The sequence below is a fragment of the Cryptomeria japonica genome, chromosome 3, assembly GCF_030272615.1.
Source record: "Cryptomeria japonica chromosome 3, Sugi_1.0, whole genome shotgun sequence".
Taxonomy (NCBI): domain Eukaryota; kingdom Viridiplantae; phylum Streptophyta; class Pinopsida; order Cupressales; family Cupressaceae; genus Cryptomeria; species Cryptomeria japonica.
The window spans coordinates 928,652,817-928,665,009 of NC_081407.1; the positions used below are offsets into that span (position 1 = coordinate 928,652,817).

At 34.1% G+C, this 12,193-nt stretch overlaps 1 pseudogene; it reads right to left on the minus strand.

Moving 5' to 3' along the window:
- Positions 1-2,818: 2,818 nt before the first annotated feature.
- Positions 2,819-12,193, minus strand: part of LOC131874435 (uncharacterized) — a 132,474-nt pseudogene continuing 123,099 nt past the window's right edge.

Consider the following 12,193-nt stretch of genomic DNA (forward strand, 5'->3'; position numbering starts at 1 on the left):
TAATGGTAAGGGTGATCCTCTAACACATGTTAAGACCTTTCAAACAATATGCATTGATTTTTCTTATGATCAAAGGTTGCTTGCAAAACTGTTTACTAGAACTTTAAGAGATAAAGCCCTACAATGGTATTGCTCATTGCCTTCTTATTCTATTACTTCTTTCGAACAACTGGCAAATGCTTTTATTCAACAATTTCAAAACAATATAAGTCCTAAAGTTACTTTGATTGATTTAATGCATTGTAAACAAGGTGTTAAAGAAAAAGTGACTGATTTCATTGGTAGATATAAGCATTTGTATGCTCAAATTCCTTTTCCAGTGCCTGACAATGATATTCAAAGAATCTTTATTTCTAATTTACAAAAAGATATTAGAGAAAAACTCCTGTTTTCTGAGTTTACTTCTTTCCAACAGTTGTGCGCAACTCTTCACAATTATCAACTGACTGTGAGTCAAATGGAACAAGCAAATCCTATCGCTCCAAGTGATAAGGGTGATAGTAGTCAACAACCATTTGGGAAGTTTAAACCGAACAGAGAGTCCATTAAATTCAATGAAAACATCATCAACAACAATGTGAATGCGGCATCAGGTGTGCCTCCTATTTCTAAGTTTTTCAAGAAAGAAAGAAAGTTTACTCCTTTGAATGAATCATTGCATAGTATTATGAATAAGTTATTGGAACAAAATGTGCTTACTCTTCCTCCTATAAGGCAAATAGATCCTGCAAAGATTAACTCACCCTATTTTGATAACAAATATTTTTGTCAATTTCATCATCAACCTGGACATGATACTGAAAAATGTTTTGCTTTAAAGGGTAAAATTCAAGATTTGATTGATAATAATACTATCTCTATTTCTGGAGTGAATGATAAAGGCAACACATCTGTAGCTCCTCCTAACCAAAATCTTCAGATTTGTACTGATCCATTACCTTCTCATACCTCTAATGCGATTGATACTACTGATTCCTCTGTCTCACCTGATGATCTTGTGTCTATGACTCCGAATGTGATTAACTTTGTAGAGCAGCAGAAAATCCCTAAAGAACCTTCCATCACCTTTGATTCTAGTGAAACTATCAGGGCACCTGATGGTCCTTTATATATAGTTGCAAAAGTCAAGAATACACCTTGCCGTGGAGTGCTTATTGATCCTTCTTGTATGGTTAATATCATTACTGAAGAATTTCTTTTTACTTTGCAATTGAATCAAGTGATCTATGATGAAACAAATGTGGTTGTGAAACTATTTGATGCATTTTCTTCTCCTGCAATTGGTTCTATTACATTACCTATTGAGGTCCATAACAAACCCCTTGATGTAGACTTTGCTATTATTCCATCATCCGAACAATTTCGTGTGAAGCTAGGCTATCCTTGGCTATCTTCCATGAAAGCTATTGCTTCTCCTATTCACAAGTGTTTGAAATTTCCCCATAATGGTGAAGTTGTTACTGTCAATCATAGTCTCTTTAAACCAGCTGAAAGAACTTCTAGCCTTCCTATTGATTACTTTTGGCCTAAACAATTCCAATCTCTTCCTCCGCAAAGTGATCATCTTTTTAAATCTTATCAAAAGTGGAAAAAAGATATGATCCTATCTCTAAGTGAACCTAGAACACCCAAACTTGACATTCCTATCGTTCTTGAGAAGGAAGTTCTTCCTTTAAAAGATAAAACTAATGTCTTTCTGTTAGAATATTTAATCTTTACTTAGCTTAGGTTTATTTGTATTTAGTTTAGGATATTCTTTTGGAATTCCTACATGTAATTTGTCCTCTAGTACATGTGTGAGGACAAGTCATTTCTTTTATTTTCCTTTATTAAAGAATATTAGATTTCCTCCATAAGAGGATGTGGACACATGGCACACACATTTTATGAATGGTGGCATTCATAGATTTGGGAGTTACTTTGTAACTCCTCTCCTCATCTCTATTTAAGAGATGTCTCCTCTCTCATTTCTTCTTAATGACAATATTGTAAAGAGCTTCTTGCTCTCTCTCTCTCTCTCTCATTTTTAGGCATTGCCTCATTCATAATATCACAACGGGTTTTTCTTTGCTTTTCCCCTTTCAAAAAGTTCTTGTGCCTCCTTCTTCACATTTGGGTGATGCTCCAAGGTTTTTGCTTTTCTCTTGGTAACAATTACTTCATCATAAACTTTCTTGGATTTTATTTTCCTTTCCTTGCTCTTGTATTTCCTTTCATGGTATCAGAGCAAGTTTCTAATCCTTGTTTTAAGTTGACATTGATGAAGGTTACCATTCTGTGGAGTTCACCTTGTTGGAGGCATTCTTGAGAGGAGAAGAAGTTCTTTTTCTAATATTTTCTATTGTGCAGGTTTTGGTTTCAGATTTTAACTTTTTTTCAAACTTGTTAACAAGTTTGCCTGCAGGTTTAATCTTCTATTCTAGTTTTTTTAATTAAAAAAGGGCTTTGGAAGGCTTGCCGCCAAAGTTCCTTCTTTCTAGTTTAAATTTGTGTCTTTGGAAGGCTTGCCGCCAAAGTTTCTATTTTTTTTTTAGTTTGCATAGTTTGGAAGGTTTACCGCCAAACTTAGCCTCCTTAATCTATTTGGTCGGCTTGCCACCAAATCTAATTTATTATTACATTGCATTAGTTCGCATAATTTGTTTCTTTGAGAGGAAAGATTTAAGTTTTTTTAATAGTTGTTCTTATCAGAATAACCATAATCTGTAGCTTTGATATCTGTGTATTCTTATATCTCCATTATATTTTGTTCTCTTTACATATCAGCCTTGCTTTTGGCATATTTTGTTTGCTCAAGTTTAACAATAGTTTAATACATCTAACGCATGTAAACACCAGCAAAGGTTTCCAACTTGTATTTTGTGTTATTCCACTCCTTAGGATCCAGGTAGATCTTCATTATCTTCGAGCCATCAACACGGTACCTATCTCGCTTCCCAGCAATCTCTGCAACTGCGCCATCAGGTATAGATTGTAAGGTTTGATATTTGTGAAATATTTTGTTCTTATGAGTTTTCTACATAACGGGATCTTTGCTGGGCTAGTACAGAACCATTTAAATCTGCTTGAAGTTGCTCCCATTGCCTTTATTAAATCTGGAAAATTATGTTAAATGTTATTCAAGTTTAGTACTCACTAAACGATTATTTGGTACTTTTCAACGAAGTCCCAAACTTATCATCCATAGGTTTCAGGCAATAGGTACGCCTCTATTTGAAAACTTTTCCATCAGTATATAGTTGTTAAGGCAACCAAAAACAGTCAATTATTAAAGTTGTGACTCTGCAATCCCATGTGAAAGAACAAAATATCAAACGCACCCTGCACTTCGCCCTTCACCCGCACTTCATAGATTTGGCTGAGGCTGGTGACATCCGATAAAACCCCACTCACTGTACTGAGAACATTTCCACACTGTATGCCCAGCAAAGACTTTAATGATCAAAAAGATAAAGCTCAACAACATCTCTATTCTACAGTCATAGTAACCATTTAGCTCCTCATCAATCGATTTGTTAAAATCTCACAAAGTTCGAATACCTATCAAGTTCTAATCTCATTTTCAAATGTAACGCCTAGTCAGAAGATATACTAAAGTCGTTGTTGTCCACTTAGAGTTGAATACCTGCGTTTTGTATTCATTCTTGTCATTCAACGTCTCTGCACTGTAGATTCTCTGCAAAGTAACATCTCTGTAGTCTGTGCCATTTGCTCTGTCATTATCAATGTGTAAAACTTGTCAATATCGCCCTCACTATTTTTAACGCCTCTATCTTGTGATTGGTCTTTTATTTGTATCAAGGTTGGTAACATTCATTTCATGCATATTTGTCTTTAACAAGTCTTTTTTTACCTTTCCTTTATCTTATACGTGTAAAGTAAAGTTCCTTTATTTACACTAATAGTTTAGTTTCTTTAGTAAAAGTTTATTTAAAACAAGTTTTCTTTAATATTAACCTTTTTAAGTTTATAATTTTTTTTAAGTTTTAAATAATTTTGTTAATATAAATAATTTTATTTTATTATTAATAAAGATTTAAAGTTCTTTTAAAATATAAAGTTTGTTTTAAAAAAAAATTTTAATTTGTTATTTAAGATTTGAATATAACATTTTTTTTTACATAAATTTTGTTATAGTTATTACTCAGATCTGGTTTATTTTTAAATCAAGGAGGTTAATTTTTATTTTTAATTTTTAATCAAAGGGGCAATTTTTTTTTTACAAACTATTATTTTGCTATCATGTCTACATTAATTCCGGAAATTAAATTAAATAGTTCCAATTATCATTCTTGGAAAACACATATCTCGTTTATTTTTCGTTTCAAACACCTTTTGGATGTTGCGACTAATAAAACCTTTGAACCCGCTACATCTACTCCTCAAGCCGACCTAGATAGATGGAAGGCTCAAAATGAGGAAGCACTTGGTTTAATTGGTATTTCAATGGTTCCTGATTTGTATGTTTTAATTGGAAATTGTACAAAAGCGCATGAAGCTTGGGAAATTTTAAAAACAACTTATGATAGCTCAAATGAATCCCGAAAAATTCAACTTCAAGATCAACTTGAAGATCTAAGGTATACGGATTTTAAAACTATGGATGAATTCTTATTAAAGTTTGATTCTGTTAATAGTCAATTAACTGGTTTAGGAGTTACTCTTGCTGATTTACGTTTAATTCATCTTATTCTTAAAAAATGTCTTCCTCATCAATTTCAACAATATATTACGAATATTCATGCTCAACTTGCTATTCCTAGCTTAGCTACTCAATTAACATATGATATTTTTCGTAATTTATTGCGTCAAGAGGAAGCTAAATTAATTCAATTTGGTACTCTTAAAAGTAGTGAACATGCTTTTATGTCTAAAAATCAAAATCATAATAATACTTTTAGATCCAATAATAATAAACATAATCATAATCATAATAATAATCACAAATCTTCTAATTATCAATCTCATTCTAAATCCTACCATAATAATTCTCATAATAATAATCATAATAATACGTACAATAATCAAAGGAATAATTCTCAAACAAGACCCCATTGCACATATTGTGGGAAAGATGGACATATTACTAATAATTGTTTTAAGAAACAAAATGGTAAAAAGCCCATGAATCAAAATAATCAAAATAATCAACATAAACCTCATTATAAGAAAGGTAATAATAATGGTAATTCATCTCGTCATGCATTTACATGTACTTATAATGTTTCTCAACCACTTGAGTGGATTATTGATTCTGGTGCATCTCAACATGTTACTTCTCATAAAGAATGTTTTGAATCTTTGCATCCCGATACTTCTAATATTCCTGTTCAATTAGCTAATAATCATAGTTGTAAAGTTGAAGCTATTGGTGATGTGAATGTTCCTAATGGGAAATTACATGATGTTCTTTATGTTCCTGAATTAAAATCAAATTTGATTTCAGTTCCTAAACTTTGTCAAGATTATAAGATTAACTTTTATAGGGGCATATGTTATATCATTGATCCAAACACTAATCATGTTATTGCTACTGCTAAAATGGATAGTGATAACTTATTCAAGTTCTATGAATTTGCTCCTCCAAAGTATTCTTTGCTTACTACTGTTGATTTTACTATATGGCATGAAAGACTTGGCCATCTCAATTCTGATTATATTTCATTGATGCAAAAAGCAAATATGGTTGATGGATTGCCTCGTATTGTTCCTTCTCAAATTGTTTGCAATGGTTGCATGAGTGGTAAGATGCATAGGGAACCCTTTCCTCATGGTCAATCTTCGAGGGCATATACTAAATTGCATCTAGTTCATAGTGATCTCTTGGGTCCCATGGAGAATCCCTCCATCCAAGGTTCAAGGTATGCACTTACCTTTGTTGATGATTTTTCAAGGAGAACTTGGATATATTTCCTTCATAGTAAGGATCAAGTGCTTGATGTGTTTATTGAATTTCATATGTTTGTAGAAAGGCAATCTGGTTCTAAAATTAAGATTCTTCATACTGACAATGGAAGAGAATATGTCAATCATGCATTTAATGCTTATTTGAAACCTTTTGGAATTAAACATGAGCTTACCGTTCCTTATACACCACAACAAAATGGTGTGGCAGAACGGAAGCATAGGACAATTGTTGAAATGGCTAGATGTTTATTGCATGCTAAAAATATGGATTACAAGTTTTGGGCTAAAGCTATGGCTTGTGCAACATATTTAATTAATAGAACACCTACCAAAGCCTTAAAGGATAAAACTCCTGAAGAAGCTTGGTCTGGTAGAAAGCCCAATTTGCAGAATTTAAGAATTTTTGGTTCCATAGCTTATGTTCACAAACGTAAGGAGAAACGAAAAAAATTAGATGCTAAATCTTCTCCTTTTATTTTTGTTGGTTATGATGAAAATACTAAAGGTTATAGAGTTTACAATCCTATTACTAACAAGGTAAAAGTTGCAAGAGATGTTTGTATTGCAGAAAAAGGCATTCATGATTGTTCTAAAGTGGAGGATGATGAACTTGGTCAAACCAAAGTTGTGCTTGTGGAGGACCAACCTCCTTCTCTTAACCCTACTCCTAATGCATCTCTTTCTATTCCTTCTAGTGATAGTGATGATGATAATAATAACTCTACTCCTCATGACTCTTCTTCTAGTGATGAATCCATTACTTCTAAAAGAAGACCTAAATGGTTTAAATCTTTAATTCAAGATAGTGATGAATACTTAGCTAGAATGGATAAACTTCAAGCTAGAAGAGTTAATTATTGTAATTATGCTTTAATGACTACTATTATGAATTCTAATGATCCTAAAACATTTGATCAAGCTAAAAATCAACCACATTGGCAAAAAGCAATGAAGGAAGAATATGATACTTTAACTTCTAACCAAACTTGGGATTTAGTTCCCTTGCCTCATGGTAAAAATCTTGTTTCTTGCAAGTGGCTTTATAAAACCAAATTGAATGCTAATAATCAAGTTAGTAAATTTAAAGCTAGATTAGTTGCTAGAGGTTTTTCTCAAATTGAAGGCTTAGATTATACTGAAACTTTTGCTCCTATTGCTAAAATGCCTACAATTAAACTTGTGTTTGCTTTAACTTCTAGAATGAATTGGCCTATTCACCAAATGGATGTTAAAAGTGCTTTTCTTAATGGTGATTTACATGAGGAAATTTATATGTCTCAACCTCCTGGTTTTATTAAAGAAGGTAATGCACACTTAGTTTGTAAATTAAAGAAATCAATTTATGGATTAAAGCAATCTCCTAGGGAGTGGTATTCAAAGATTAATGCATTCTTTCTTTCTCAAGGCTATATTAGAAGTAAAAATGATCCTAACTTGTATATTAAACATAGTGAAGATGATATTATAATTATTATCTTGTATGTAGATGATTTGATTCTTACTTCAAGTTCCAATACTTTGATTTCTGATATTAAGTTTCAACTTAATCAAAAATTTCAAATGACTGATTTAGGTCTTTTACATTATTTCTTAGGAATGCAAATTTGGCAAACCTCTAAAGGAATTTTCTTATCTCAAAGTAAATATGCTCAAGATCTCATAGATAAGTTTAAAATGAATGATGCTCATCATGTTTCAATTCCTATTGAATTAGGCACTAAGTTAATGCTTGATATGCAAACTCCTCTTGTTGATCCTACTTTGTATAGACAATTAGTTGGAAGTTTAAATTATTTAACTCTTACTAGGCCAGATATTGCTTATAGTGTTGGTTTAGTTTCAAGATTCATGTCTAAACCTCAACAAACACACTTTAAAGTTGCTAAAAGAATTTTAAGATATATTAAAGGAACAATTAATGTAGGTTTGTTTTATGATGCAAATTCTGATTTTACCTTAAAAGGTTTTACTGATTCCGATCTAGGTGGAGATCCCAATGATGGGAAATCTACTTGTGGTTATTGTTTTTTTGTTGGTTCAGGAGCAATTTCTTGGAATAGTAAAAAGCAACAATCTACCTCTCTTGGATCCACTGAAGCTGAGTACAAAGGATGCACTAATGCTTCCAAAGAAGTCTTGTGGCTTAGAAGACTACTTGAAGATTTGGGTCTACCTCAACACGAACCAACTCCATTGTATTGTGACAACCAAAGTGCCATTGCCTTGGCTAAAAATCCAGTTTTCCATGCAAGGACAAAACACATTGCTCTCCAACACCACTTTATTAGAGAACAAATTGAAGACAAGCAAGTTTCACTCCTCTATTGCAAGGGGGAAGACCAAGTTGCAGACATTTTGACCAAGCCACTTTGTAAAGAAAAATTCCAATTTCATTGTAAAAATCTTGGATTACGACCCATTGAAGGGTTTGATGTAAGCTCCCCAAGTAAAGCTTAAGGGGGGGTTTTAGAATATTTAATCTTTACTTAGCTTAGGTTTATTTGTATTTAGTTTAGGATATTCTTTTGGAATTCCTACATGTAATTTGTCCTCTAGTACATGTGTGAGGACAAGTCATTTCTTTTATTTTCCTTTATTAAGGAATATTAGATTTCCTCCATAAGAGGATGTGGACACATGGCACACACATTTTATGAATGGTGGCATTCATAGATTTGGGAATTACTTTGTAACTCCTCTCCTCATCTCTATTTAAGAGATGTCTCCTCTCTCATTTCTTCTTAATGACAATATTGTAAAGAGCTTCAAATGACTGAGCCATGTCCACTACACACTACTAGTCCCCCTCATGATCCTGATACCCCTCATGATTCTAACGTGTCAGTGCAAGATGTTCATGAACCCCCTACATGCATAATGGGTTCTTTCACTTTGGTGCAATCCGATCCACTTCAAGATCTCATTATTTCTCTCATATCATGTCCACCTCATAATGGACTCGCGTCTTCTTCCCAAAGCAAAGAGTGTCCTATTAGTCAAAATATTGATAAAGGCAAAGGAGTAGACCTTCACAAGCAAAAATATCTCCATATTAAAGAGTATACTAATGGTCATGGCTACAAAGCTCACACTCAAGGTGTTGGTATCCCTTCAAAGTCAAAATCCAAATGTCCACCTTCCCCATCATCGCTTCCATCCATTCTAGGTCCCTATATCCCTCCATCTCCTATGCAACATCAGCAAAGGCACACATCTTGGAGAACCTCCCATCCATCCCACATGCCTCCATATCAGTCCCATCCACACCAACATTCATTCCCCCCTCCAAGCAATTTGGATGCCAAGTATAAAAGTCATAAGTCTAAAAATCCACATGTATTCAAGGATCAACATGTCCAATATAATCGACATGTCAAAACAAAGAACAATATGATCTATAAAGAAAAAGAAATATCCAAAAGGTCAGAAAGGCCCGCTGAGCAAAATAAAGAAAAGTCAAAATATATATGGGTTCCTACATCCCTCGTGCAAGCAATGCACTCCAAGGAACCACAAAAGCATGAAAAATCAAAAACCATGTGGATTCCCAAGAAGCTCCTTGAAGCACAAAAAGAAAAATACAACTTGGCATCCAAAATTGCTATTCCTCCATCCAAACCTCTCAAATCTATTCCTCCATCACCTTCTTCATCCATTTTGGGCCCTTATGCCCCAAAATCCATAGTCGTTCCTTCGTCAAAATCTCAATATCCAAAATACATTTGTCCTCCATCAGTCCATCACCCCTCAAGGTGTGTGCCAATGTCGATCTTGCCAACATTTCCATCCACTCAAGGCCAACTCTTCCAGTACCCTATCCATTATCCAATGCATATTTTCCATCCTTCCATCCCTCTCGTCCAATCCTTTGCATAAATCATTGCCTTAGTTTCATCTCATTGTCCATGTCCTTATCCTACCAACGTCTTTGAGCATACTTGTAAAGGTCATGGTCCATTTATTTCCAGGCTACTATCCAAACAAAAAGACGCTTGAGTCCTTCTTCCATTCCCTATCATTTGTCCATCTTCTATTGAAAAAGTCAAAATCAAAAAAAATCAAAAAAAAAGTGAAAAAGTGAAAAAAAAAAAAGCAAAGAAAAATAATTCGTCCATTGGTGAAAACCTGGCAAACAGGCGCTTTGGACAAGTACCGTGATGAAAACCTGGCAAACAGGCATCATGCGTAATCTATGAACTTCTTGCACATCACACTTGGGGGCAAGTTTTATCCTATCATATCCTTTTGTCCCTCATTGTTCCATTATCCTATCGAACCCCTGTCATTACCCTTCATATCCTATTGTCCCTCATGTCCAATTTCCCTTTCCACCTTTGATCTTGACAAGGCTGAGAATAATCATGAGCATCACGCATCTTGTTTGCAGCTTTCAGTCTATCATAGCTTTTGGTCATTTATCCATTTGCTTATTATCACCTTTCATCCATATTCCCTAGCTTATTGCGACTTTCTGCCACCATCATGTATCCTATCCCGACCTTCAGTCCATGTCCTTTATCCATTCTTGGTCTTGCTTATCCTATCCATCTCTTATCACTATCCAAACACTCTTTTTCATTCCTCGATCTTGATCTGACATAAGGACACAAAAATTTAAACATGTTTTTCAAAAACCTCTTGACATGTCCCTCATGCCATGTCACTGCTATACATTGTCATATCCAGTCTCTTGTCCCATCACGTCATAGTCCTTGGAAATTGCATCCATATTGTCTCCATGATAAAAGGCCTTTGTCTTCTCTCTATCCACCATCATTGCAGCAAGCCTATTTATCCATTTGTCATATTCCTTGCATTGCTAGACACTGGGGGCAAAATCTCTAAAAAAATCATAAAAAATTCAAATAATGTCCTGAAAAAATCATTAAAAAATCAAATAATGTCCTGAAAAAATTCCAAAAAAAAAATCAAATAATGTCCTGAAATAAATCCATAAAAATTTGAAAAATGTCCTGAAATAAACTCATAAAAATCCAAAAAAGTCCTGAAAAAAGTTCAAAAAAATTGAAAATTGTCCTGAAATAATCCATAAAAAAATCGAATAATGTCCTGAAAAAATTCATAAAAATCAAATGAAGTCCTGAAAAAAGAATGAACGAACAAAAAAATTGTAAAACTTCAAAAACAAAAACACGCATTCTGCAATAAGGTATCCCCTTTATGCATCGACAGATCACTGAGCATTCATCCAACGTCACTTGCCATCCAACATTGTGCTTTAATGAAATCATGCATTAATAGATGAACTTTTTCAACTCAAACCAAGCATTCAAACTGATCCAAATTGTCTTATCAATCAAATATCAACATCAAAATCATTTGTCTTTGTCACATTATCATGGGTCTTATACAGGGTGTGGTATACTCGAAACCAGACTGTGTCCTGTCTTAGACGGGGTACCACATTTCCTGAAACCAGACAGCATGATTGTCCTCTCAGCACGTTCAACTTTTGACAATGAAGATCAAGATGTTTGTTTGATTTGCTTGAATTTGTGAGTCTTATCTTTTCATTGATTTATCTTTGGCTTCGATCATGTCCCTATGTTGCTCGATGATGTCACTGAGTGATTTAGAGTAACCGGGATGGCTCATAATCCTTTTCTTTTTTGATTATGATTGTCGTTTGTCTGTGATGTGTCTGTCTTTTGCAAATCGGGTTGCATTTCAGCTCTGGCCTTCAATGCCATGATGCTACGCATCCATTTTGCTAAATAAAAATAAAGGTTCTCACCTACAAAGTGCATTACTGAAAGCAAATTTTCATCATCTCTAATTGTCCTCTGTCTTATTTCTTCTTACTAACACTTCTTCCGTCCGGTCGGATAGTCAGTTCGGTCTAGTGCTCCGATATCCAAAACCATATTGTGTCCTGCATCCATTTGGTTAGTACATTTGCATTCCATTACATATTATATCAAGTATTTTATCCATTTCATATTATAAATACATCAAAAAAATACATAAAAATGCATTCATACATGTTCATAAACCAGTACATAAGTCATCCATACATGAGAAATAACATAAGTCATCACATATTGCATCCCATCATATCGATGCATATCATATCACATATCATAATAATGTCAGAGTACAAAATCGGACTGTCTGTCCTAAGTATGGCCCGCAGGCTGACTACATAATGGCAAACTACATGATGTCCACTGTCTGTCATATGGAGCACGTGCCTCTGTCACTGCGTGCTCCCTCTGTCCTCCTCATCCCTGCCATGTCTCGCAGATGATGTCCCTCCTGGTCCTGG